This window comes from Nuphar pumila, chromosome 9 (genome assembly GCF_984573655.1).
Source record: "Nuphar pumila chromosome 9, dmNupPumi1.hap1.1, whole genome shotgun sequence".
NCBI lineage: Eukaryota > Viridiplantae > Streptophyta > Magnoliopsida > Nymphaeales > Nymphaeaceae > Nuphar > Nuphar pumila.
In genome coordinates, this window is record NC_143257.1 from 81938460 (window position 1) to 81948192 (window position 9733).

At 38.1% G+C, this 9733-nt stretch overlaps 1 pseudogene; it reads right to left on the minus strand.

Annotated features, from left to right (window-relative positions):
• Nucleotides 1–1026: 1026 nt before the first annotated feature.
• Nucleotides 1027–1764, minus strand: LOC149828659 (UDP-galactose transporter 1 pseudogene; annotated as a pseudogene).
• Between the last annotated feature and the right edge of the window lie 7969 nt (nt 1765–9733).

Genomic DNA, 9733 nt, shown 5'->3' on the forward strand with positions numbered 1-9733 from the left:
GAGAGGTGGTAAAATACATGGGTGGCAGAGGTAAGATGCTATGAATGATAGAAAAGGTGCAAAGTTGTGGCAGTTACAACCACTGGAAAGGTGAGGTTTTTTGGTGGATGTGTGATACATCAATACCTTAACAGGGTGTGTGTGTGCATCTTACTGCAAGTGGCACTATAGCAGTTAGGTGGTGAAGTATGTATGGTGAAGATTTCATAAGTGTAGGGAGACAAATGACAGCAGGTGGATGCGATGAGACGGGTTAAAAGGGAAGTCACACAGGTGCTGTAAATGGTGGATGCTATAGAGGTAATGTGGGTAATCAATGTGATTGGAGGAGGGAAGGTATTGGATGGAGATGATATAAGGCAGTGGTGCTGGGCAATCAACAGGGCTTATAAAATGCACAGTGGATGCTGTGGTTGGTGAAAGGTGGTAGCAAGGTATACACATGCAGGGAGTATATAGAACATTGATGTGTACGTGTGTCTATGTGCAATGTAGTGACTATCAGATGCTTACACTGTGTAAAGAAGGAGTAGGGTGTATTGGTGTGGTGAAGTGATAGTGAGGAAATCATGCAGAAATGGTAAATATCATAAAGGGTAAATAATGAAAAGAGTGATAATTGACTAGTGGTTTATGCGTATGTAGGGTACAGGGAGGTGGCTACAAAAAGAGTAGAAAATAATAATAAAAAAAATGTGGGTGCTGTGAGATGTGATTCAGCAGTAGGGCTAAATGCATATGTGATAAAAGGGGTGCGATGTGAAGTTCAATTGCAGGTGTATGCTGCATTTTGCAGCAGTGAAATCCTATTTGACAGGGGTTGGGAAAGTGATATATTGTAGGTAATGAAATGGGGTGATGTTATAGACAGGGGATGTGATAAGGCAGCGTTATAGTAAATGTCAAACAATAAATGGACACAGAGGGCTGTTGGTGTGAGCTGTAGCAGGAAGTAAAAATGGATAATGTGCTGCAGAAGGATGAAAGGGGGTAGGTCATTACTATAGATGGTGTGGACAAGTGACTTTAAAACCAATGCAGAATGCCTGGTCCTCCTAGCAATGAAGTTGGTGCAACCAAGATCATGGTTGCAAATGGTGCCATATAGAACACAGTGTTTATGCCATTAAATTTATATCCATGAAGTAAGGATGCTGCTAAAATTGTTTTTGTAGATGTAGCAAGGCACCCGAAAATGCAGCACAAAATCCTAATATATTGAAACTGAACTCTATAACAGAAATAAGAAGAAAGCCCCCTACAATGGGCACCAAGAAATACCAAATATGCGAGTTAAAGCATCTTTTCCATACCAGCCACTGCAATACCGCTGTAATAGTAGGGGTAAAGGACTCAACCTGTATGCATAAAGGAAACTGAAATACATCTCAAACTCACATCTCCTAGCACTATATTGACACATAACCCAAATGACATAGGAAATATTCTTCTCCAACGGTCTTCAGAGTCAACCTTGACCAATGGTTTTATTTTGAACACTTAGATTGCCAGATATGCACTGATTGCAGAGCATATAAAATGAACACAAGACACTGATAGAGGAAACTTGAAATCTAATTTCTGAAAGATCCATTTGTTCATGATGATGATACTGACGTTGAACGTCCATCACTGAAGGATCACCAGAATGGCTCTGAGAAGGCCAATCAAATGCCATTTGAAACAGAAAATCAAATATAAACCAGGAATCAAAATGTAATAAGCAATTTCAAAAGGAAAATATAAAGGATAGAGATGATGCATTCAAATGGTTATAACAGAACACCTGTACAAATAGAAATCTAAGAAGAGACTTGAAGACCTATGAAAAACCACATCTCCATCACAGAATACCACCCATCTTAACCTGTCACGAGCCAAGTTAAAAACTTAGAAATGGTTGTGACCACGTTGAAGGCCCTAAAGGCTTTAGCTCTTGTCGTCCATCAAACACAATACAGGAATAACAAAGAAAACAAGGCCCCTTTAATACCCTATTCACTTGCTTCAAGTATTGCTAACCGAGGAAATCAAAAGAGATGATATGAACCTTCGTTGCTTACATAATTGAAATTCCCCCAGAATAATACCGTGGAAGAAATTAAGGCAAACAGGAATTTAAATGAAACTGAGAATCACGAAAGAGAAATCCAAATAAAATTGAATATAATCGAAAACCAAAAAAAAAAATGAAAAATCGCAATCGGATTCTATTACGGGGAACATTAGTGCATAAATAATAAATTGAAGTGTAATGATAAGAATAAACTCATTAGAATTAACACAGAAAGAAAAGAACATGACAGAGGGAAATTGAAAGTCTATTACAATTGGAAATTAAAACCAAATATAACGAATTAAAAAGGGAAGAGAAAAAAAAATATAAATAAATAAATAAATAAATAAATAAATAAATAAAGGTGTTGTAATATGAAATTCCGTTAATATTGCACGGGTATGGGTTGAGATTGCTATAGGCAATACAACGCCATCCATGGTGCATTACTGGGAGCCCAAAACAGAAGAACAAGAGGAAAGAAAATCAGAAACATTAAAGAAAAAAAGAGGAAAAAGGAAGGAAACTCAAAAGGGGAATGCATTAAAGCGATAAAAGAAATGAACGATACAGAGAAGCAAAGGAGAAGGAGATGAGGCACCTACCTCTGGCTGCCGTGAGGTTGATCTTCTTCAGGCGACTGTAGCGAGACACCTTAGAGAGAGATTGATCCTCAGTTGCTTGCTTGCAGGAATTCTAGAGATGGAGAGAGACTTCCCTTTTCCTTTCTTCTGAAACTCTTTTTCAACGAAGAGCGAAGGAGAAGAGACTTGCTTGTGAAGGAAAAGGCGGGTGCAAGGGTGAGAGTCGATCCCCGACCCCTTCTCCTGTGCCTCTTTTTATAGAGGGGGAAGAAGCGTCAGGAAGGTGACAGTTGGGGATCGGATGACTGAGGTGAGAGCAGCCGATCGAAGGGTCCTCCGCCCTTCGATCCCCTGCGATGGCCTCTCAAGAAGAAGCCGTTGCATATTTTGCAACAGGGGTCCTCCTATTCCTCTAGAAAATTTCAAAACAGTGGTTGTTTTCAAAAAGTTTTTCTAAAAAAGGGTTTTAGTAAAACAAGTTTCAAAAAAGGGGATTTCTGAATTCTTTTTCATATTTTCTTTTTCTGTTTTGATTTTTTTGTTCTTTTCTTGGCATTTTCTATATTTTTTGAAATAAAATTCTAATAATGTGGGATTTCTAAACTATTTTTAAAAAATATTTACAAAAAAGTGTTTTTCTGAGAATTCGGGTTTATCATTTGGAATGTTTTTCAGAAAACGGGTTTTGGGTCTGGGTTTTGAGGAAATATTTGAGTTTTAAACCTTGAATTGAGAAATACAAGGCATCAGATCCAAATAGACACTGGATGAACTGCTTGAGCCTTTCAAAAATTATTTTTAGATTTTTCATAATTTTAATTTAAAAATTAGATAACGAGGCTCAAATTCGGGTTTTGACAATGGATCTAGATAAAAAATCAAGTCAGATATATAAAATGGATTTGATTCCAGTAAAATTTGAGGAATAAACTGGAATTTAGATTGAAAATGACTCAATTTACTCAGAAAATGGGGGCCAGAGGCAAAAAGGGAATATTTATAAAATTTTAAAAAATTTGGGGTGTTCACAGATGCCCCTCTTTGCTACTAAGCCGGTTGAAAGCCGAGCTTAGTGGCAAAGAAAACAATCCAAATTTTGAAAAATGCCCAGTCAGCAGATCTAAACTGGGTGTGAGAGAATTTATTTCGAAAAACATGGCTTCTGAGGCTTAAAACCTTATCCTGAATGGTTTTGGGGAGATGAAATCCTCGAGAATGCTATGACTGGATAATAGACATGAGGAAATCATGATGGGACTTTAGGTGAAGATTTCGAAATGGTGAAAAAGGAGAATTTTGATCAAGTCTCGTGGGTGAAACAAGATCAGCTTTTTGGAATGACTTAGGTTTAGCCCTTAACCTGGATGGGACAAAGATATTACAAGATGCATTTCAGGTTCTACCCTTACCTGAATGGGAAATGAATATATGAAGTCCTTGATGAGACAATTTTGAGAAAAATGCCTCGTGAGATGAAGCTCAATTACAATCCTTTCTTGGATGGATATTAAGAGCATGGATTCCAAGACGGGAAAAACCATGACGGGACTGAGAGAACTACCTTGTCGAAATGAGGCTCAGGTTTAACCCAAACCTGAATGGAAGATACCTCATGGAGAGAGGTTCAGGCTTAAACCTTAACCTGAAAGGGACGATAACTCGAGGGACGAGGTTCAGGCTTAACCCTTAACCTGAAAGGGACGACCATACAGAATCCTCAAATAAAGAAACCATGATGGGACCTTCGGAGTTTGGATGAACAAATCTGAGAGGGGTTTTTGCAAAAGGACAAAAATGGGGGTCCCTAAAGCTGGAAAAGGGATTGATCTTGGTGCCTCATTGTTGAGACTGAAATAACTTTTAAGATAGGTGACCTTTTGCGATTCAGATTTTAGCCCTTATCCTAAGCGGGGCGATACCTCGAGGAGCGAGGTTCAGGCTTAATCCTTGACCTGAATGGATGATACCTCGAGGAGCGAGGCAACAGGTTTATCCCTTAGCCTGAAAGGGATGACCATACAAAATCCTCAAACGAAGAAACCATGAGGGGACCTTCAGAGTTTGGACGAACAAATTTGAGAGGGGTTTGCGAAAGGAAGAAAATGGGGTTCCCTAAAGCTTAGAAAAGGGATGATCTTGGGCGCCTCATTGCTGAGACTAAATCAGCTTTTAAAATTGATGACCTCTGACAAAAAATTCAGGTTTGACCCTTAACCTGAGTGGGTGATACCTCGAGGAGCGAGGTAACATGTTTAATCCTTAGCCTGAATGGATATAGAATCCCCGAGGAGCGAGAAAACTGTGATGGGACCTCTAGACTTTGCACAACAAGTCCAAGAGGGATTTGCAAAAAGAGAAAAATGGGTGTCCCTAAAGCTTGAAAAGGGGTTGATCTTGGTCGTCTCATTGTTGAGGCTGAAATAGTTTTTTTAAAAATCGATGACCTCTTGCAGAAAGTGCAGGTTTGACCCTTAACCTAAGCGAAAACTGTCTATGGTGGGACAGTGGGGAACACAGAGAAGTATGCAAATATGAGAGCCTAAACACTCAGATCGAAACAGAAGGGAAGGACTTTCCAGTCCTATAAAGGGACGACATCAGGATATGTCAAAATAAACATCAAGTTCTTGCTTCATGTTGGGATAACTAGAAAATATTGCCAATAAGATACAAAAAATTATAGTTGATTCAGAATGATTGAACTGTGCCCATATGTGTGAAAACATTACCTCTTTCTACCTAGAGTATTAACTCCAATTGGGCTAACTCCGTAGACTCAAGAATCAAATTCAAATTTGTTGCTGTTGAGTTTCTTCAAGGAAAATATCAATTTCCTTGATTTGAAAAGAGAGAAAATATTCTAAGCTTCATAAAAGCAATTGAATAGAAAGATATTTATAAAAGAATTTCACATAGATAAAGATGATTCCTTGTAATTTTGACAGTTTGATATCCTGGGCTTTTCCCATGATGATCTTTCTGGCACTCTTTTTGAGACAATGGGCTTTTTTGGGTTTTTGAGAAGAAGTTTATTACATCATCCTTCATTTTGGAGATGCCCTGACTTTTCTTTTTTCGGGAAAGGGTACATCACAAACTCTTTCATCTTGGAGATGCTCTGATCCTTCTTTTTCTCAAAAATTATACTGGTGATATTGGCTTATTGGTCAAAAATCTCTAGATGATAGCAGAAATCAAATATCTTTTAGGGTTTGTTGGGAGGTTCATCACAGTCGCCTCCATCTTGACGGTGATCTGAACTTTTCCTTGAAGGATCCGTCACAAACTCCTTCATCTCGGAGATGATCCAAATCTTCTTTGGCTCCGAGGGTCTAGCTCGCATATTTGTCTTCATCTTAACAACAATTGAGAGATCTCTTTTGCAGATATTTGATTGTAGCTTAAATGACTGAAGAGATATGAATTAGGTAGATTCTTTTATTGCCCAGGATATTTTCACTGTCTTACTGCCAAAAGAATGATCTTTAAGAATGTGCCATAGCCATGATCAATATCAATTCACTTATGGCTTTTCAACATCATTGAATTTTCCTTTGCCAGTCATATCGAAGATTTTTCTTCATCCTCTTGGTTGACGAACAGAAAAGCTTGAATTCTGTTCTTTCTTCGTAAAAGTCTTATCCTTTTGAGAATAATACTGAAAGTAGTTTGAGGTAATTCTTTGTGTAATAAAATCTTTGAGATCAACAATGGTTTTTGATAGCAGATTGACAAAATATTCTTGAAGTCCTTGATGAAAGTAATTGCTTGACATCGAATCGACACATCCATGACAAAATTCTTCTCTCTTTTTCCCCAAAAAGAGAGACTCAGGATTAGCCCTTACATGAATGCGAAATAGAAAATACTTCTCTCTTCCTTGAAGAAGAGGTGTTTGCAAAACCGAACCTTCGAAGAGAAATTATGTTTTTGTCAAAACTCCTTATCTCTAGGCTTCTCTTATAGAAAGGCGGTCGAAAATGAAGTTGAAAAAGTATCACAGAGGAACGAGTCCATCACAATCTCCCTAGAAGAGGGTCCTCTGTGAAGGGGTTGGCCAAAATGAGAAATTGGGGGCCACAAAAGGAAAATGAGTCTTCGTCGAAGCTCTCCTTAGAAAAGGGTTCCTTTGTGTAAAAATTTGGTTGTTGTTTTGCAAATAGTTCATGAAGAAACGAGTCCCTTCAAACTCTCCTTGAAAAAGGGTTCTTACGAACAATAAAAATGGTTGCATGCCAAAGAAATGAGCTCCCTCGAACTCTCCCTAGAAGAGGGTCCTTCACAAGAGAAGATGATTGGTTTTTGATAAAAATAGTAACCTGTAGGTTGAAATTGAGAATTAGAGCTTGAATTGTGATGAATGGTTAGTGTAAAGACTGAACCTGGGGGGGCTAACTGCTCAGTCAGCCAAACACTAGGACGAGCGCTAGATGTACCAGTACGAGTATTGGGTTTTAAAAATATACCAGTACGAGCACTGAATTTTAAAAAATGCACCAGTACGAGCACTGGGTTTTGAAAATGCACCAGTATGAGCACTGGATTTTCCAATGGAGAGTTGAAAAAGGAGTCTGACATTCTAAGATACTTGGAAATTGAAGCGGGAATGATTGTTGGTGTTTCAGAATTATCCCTTATCCTAAAGGGAAAATTCAGGTTTGTCCCTTATCCTGAAAGGGAAATGTAAACCCGAGTCTAGAACTCGATTTTTCAGAGGAAAACTTTCGTTCAATAGGAGCATCAGTTCAAAGGGCAAATCCGAGTTGGAACCCGGAATTTCAAAATAAGAGAAGGAAAACTTGAGTTTAGAACTCGAATTTTCGAAGAAACGATTGGTCCAATACGAGCATCGGATCCAAAAGGAAGCCCGAGTCGAAACTCAAAACTCTGGAAGTGGAATGTATAAAGGGGAAAACCCGATTCGGAACCCGAATCTTAAAATAAAAGATAAAAGAGAAAATCGAGTTTAAAAACTTGAATTTTCGTCGTAACAATCGGTCTGGTGCGAGCATTGGATCCAAAAGGAAGCCCGAGTCGGAACTCGAAACTCCGGAAATGGAATATATAAAGAGAAAAACCCGAGTCAAAACCCGGATCTTCAAAATAAAAGATAAAAAAGGAAATTCTAGTTTAAAAACTCAAATTTTTGATGTAACAATTGGTCCAATGGGAGCATCAGATCCAAAAGGAAGCCTGAGTCGGAACTCAAAACTTCAAAAATAGAATAAAAAAAGGGAAAAACCGGAGTCGGAACTCAAATATTCAAAATAAAAGATAAAAGGGAAAATCGAGTTTGAAAACTTGAATTTTCGAGGTTACAATCGGTCCAAGGCCAGCATTAGATCCAAAAAGAAGCCCGAGTTGGAACTCGAAACTCCGAAAATGGAATATAAAAATGAGACCCGAGTCGGAACCCGGATCTTAAAATAAAAAAAGGGAAAATCGAGTTTGAAAACTCAAATTTTCAAGGTAACAATTGGTCCAATGCGAGCATCGGATCCAAAAGAAAGCCCGAGTCGGAACTCGAAACTCCGAAAATGGAATATAAAAATGAGAAACGAGTCGAAACCCAGATCTTAAAATAAAATAAGGGAAAATCGAGTTTGTAAACTCGAATTTTCGAGGTAACAATTAGTCCAATGCGAGCATCAGATCCAAAAGGAAGCCCGAGTTGGATCTCAAAACTCCAAAAATAGAATATAAAAATGAGACCCGAGTCAAAACCCGGATCTTAAAATAAAATAAGGGAAAATAGAGTTTGAAAACTCAATATTTTGAGGTAACAATTGGTCCAATGCGAGCATCGGATCCAAAAGGATGCCCGAGTCGGAACTCGAAACTCCGAAAATGGAATATGAAAATGAGACCCGAGTCAGAACCCAGATCTTAAAATAAAATAAGGGAAAATCAAGTTTCAAAACTCAAATTTTTGAGGTAACAATTGGTCCAATGCGGGCATCAGATCCAAAAGGAAGCCTGAGTCGAAACTTGAAACTCCGAAAATGGAATATAAAAAGGGAAAAACCCGAGTCAGAAGCCGAATCTTCAAAATAAAAGATAAAAGAGAAAATCGAGTTTGAAAACTTGAATTTTCGACATAACAATTGGTCCAATGCGAGCATCGGTTCCAAAAGAAAGCCCAAGTCGGAACTCGAAACTCCGAAAATGGAAAAAAGGGGAAAACCCAAGCCAGAACCCGAATCTTCAAGATAAAAGATAAAAGATAAAAGAGAAAATCGAGTTTGAAAACTCGAATTTTTGACGTAACAATTGGTTCAATGCGAGCATCGGGTCCAAAAGGAAGCCTAAGTCAAAATTCGAAACTCCGAAAATGGATTATAAAAAGGGGAAAACCTGAGTCGGAACCCGGATCTTCAAAATAAAAGATAAAAGAGAAAATCGAGTTTGAAAACTTGAATTTTCGACGTAACAATTGGTCCAATGCGAGCATCGGATCCAAAAGGAAGTTCGAGTCGGAACTCGAAACTCCGAAAATGGAATATAAAAAGGGGAAAACCCGAGTCGGAACCCGGATCTTCAAAATAAAAGATAAAAAAGAAAATTGAGTTTGAAAACTTGAATTTTTGACGTAACAATTGGTCCAATGCGAGCATCGGACCCAAAAGGAAGCTCGAGTCGAAACTTGAAACTCCGAAAATGGAAAAAAGGAGAAAACCCGAGTCGAAACCCGGATATTCGAAATAAAAGATAAAAGAGAAAATTGATTTTGAAAACTCGAATTTTCGACGTAACAATTGTTCCAATGCGAGCATCAAATTCAAAAGAAAGCCCGAGTCGTAACTCGAAACTCCAAAAATATAATATAAAAATGAGACCTGAGTCAGAACTCAGATCTTTTAAAGTAAAAAGGGAAAATTGAGTTTAGAAACTTGAATTTTTGAGGTAACAATTGGTCCAATGTGAGCATTGGATCCAAAAGGAAGCACGAGTCAGAACTAGAAACTCTAAAAATGGAATATAAAAATAAGACCCGAGTCGAAACCCAGATATTTTAAAGTAAAAAAGGGAAAATCGAGTTTAGAAACTCGAATTTTTGAGGTAACAATTGGTCCAATGCGAGCATTGGATCCAA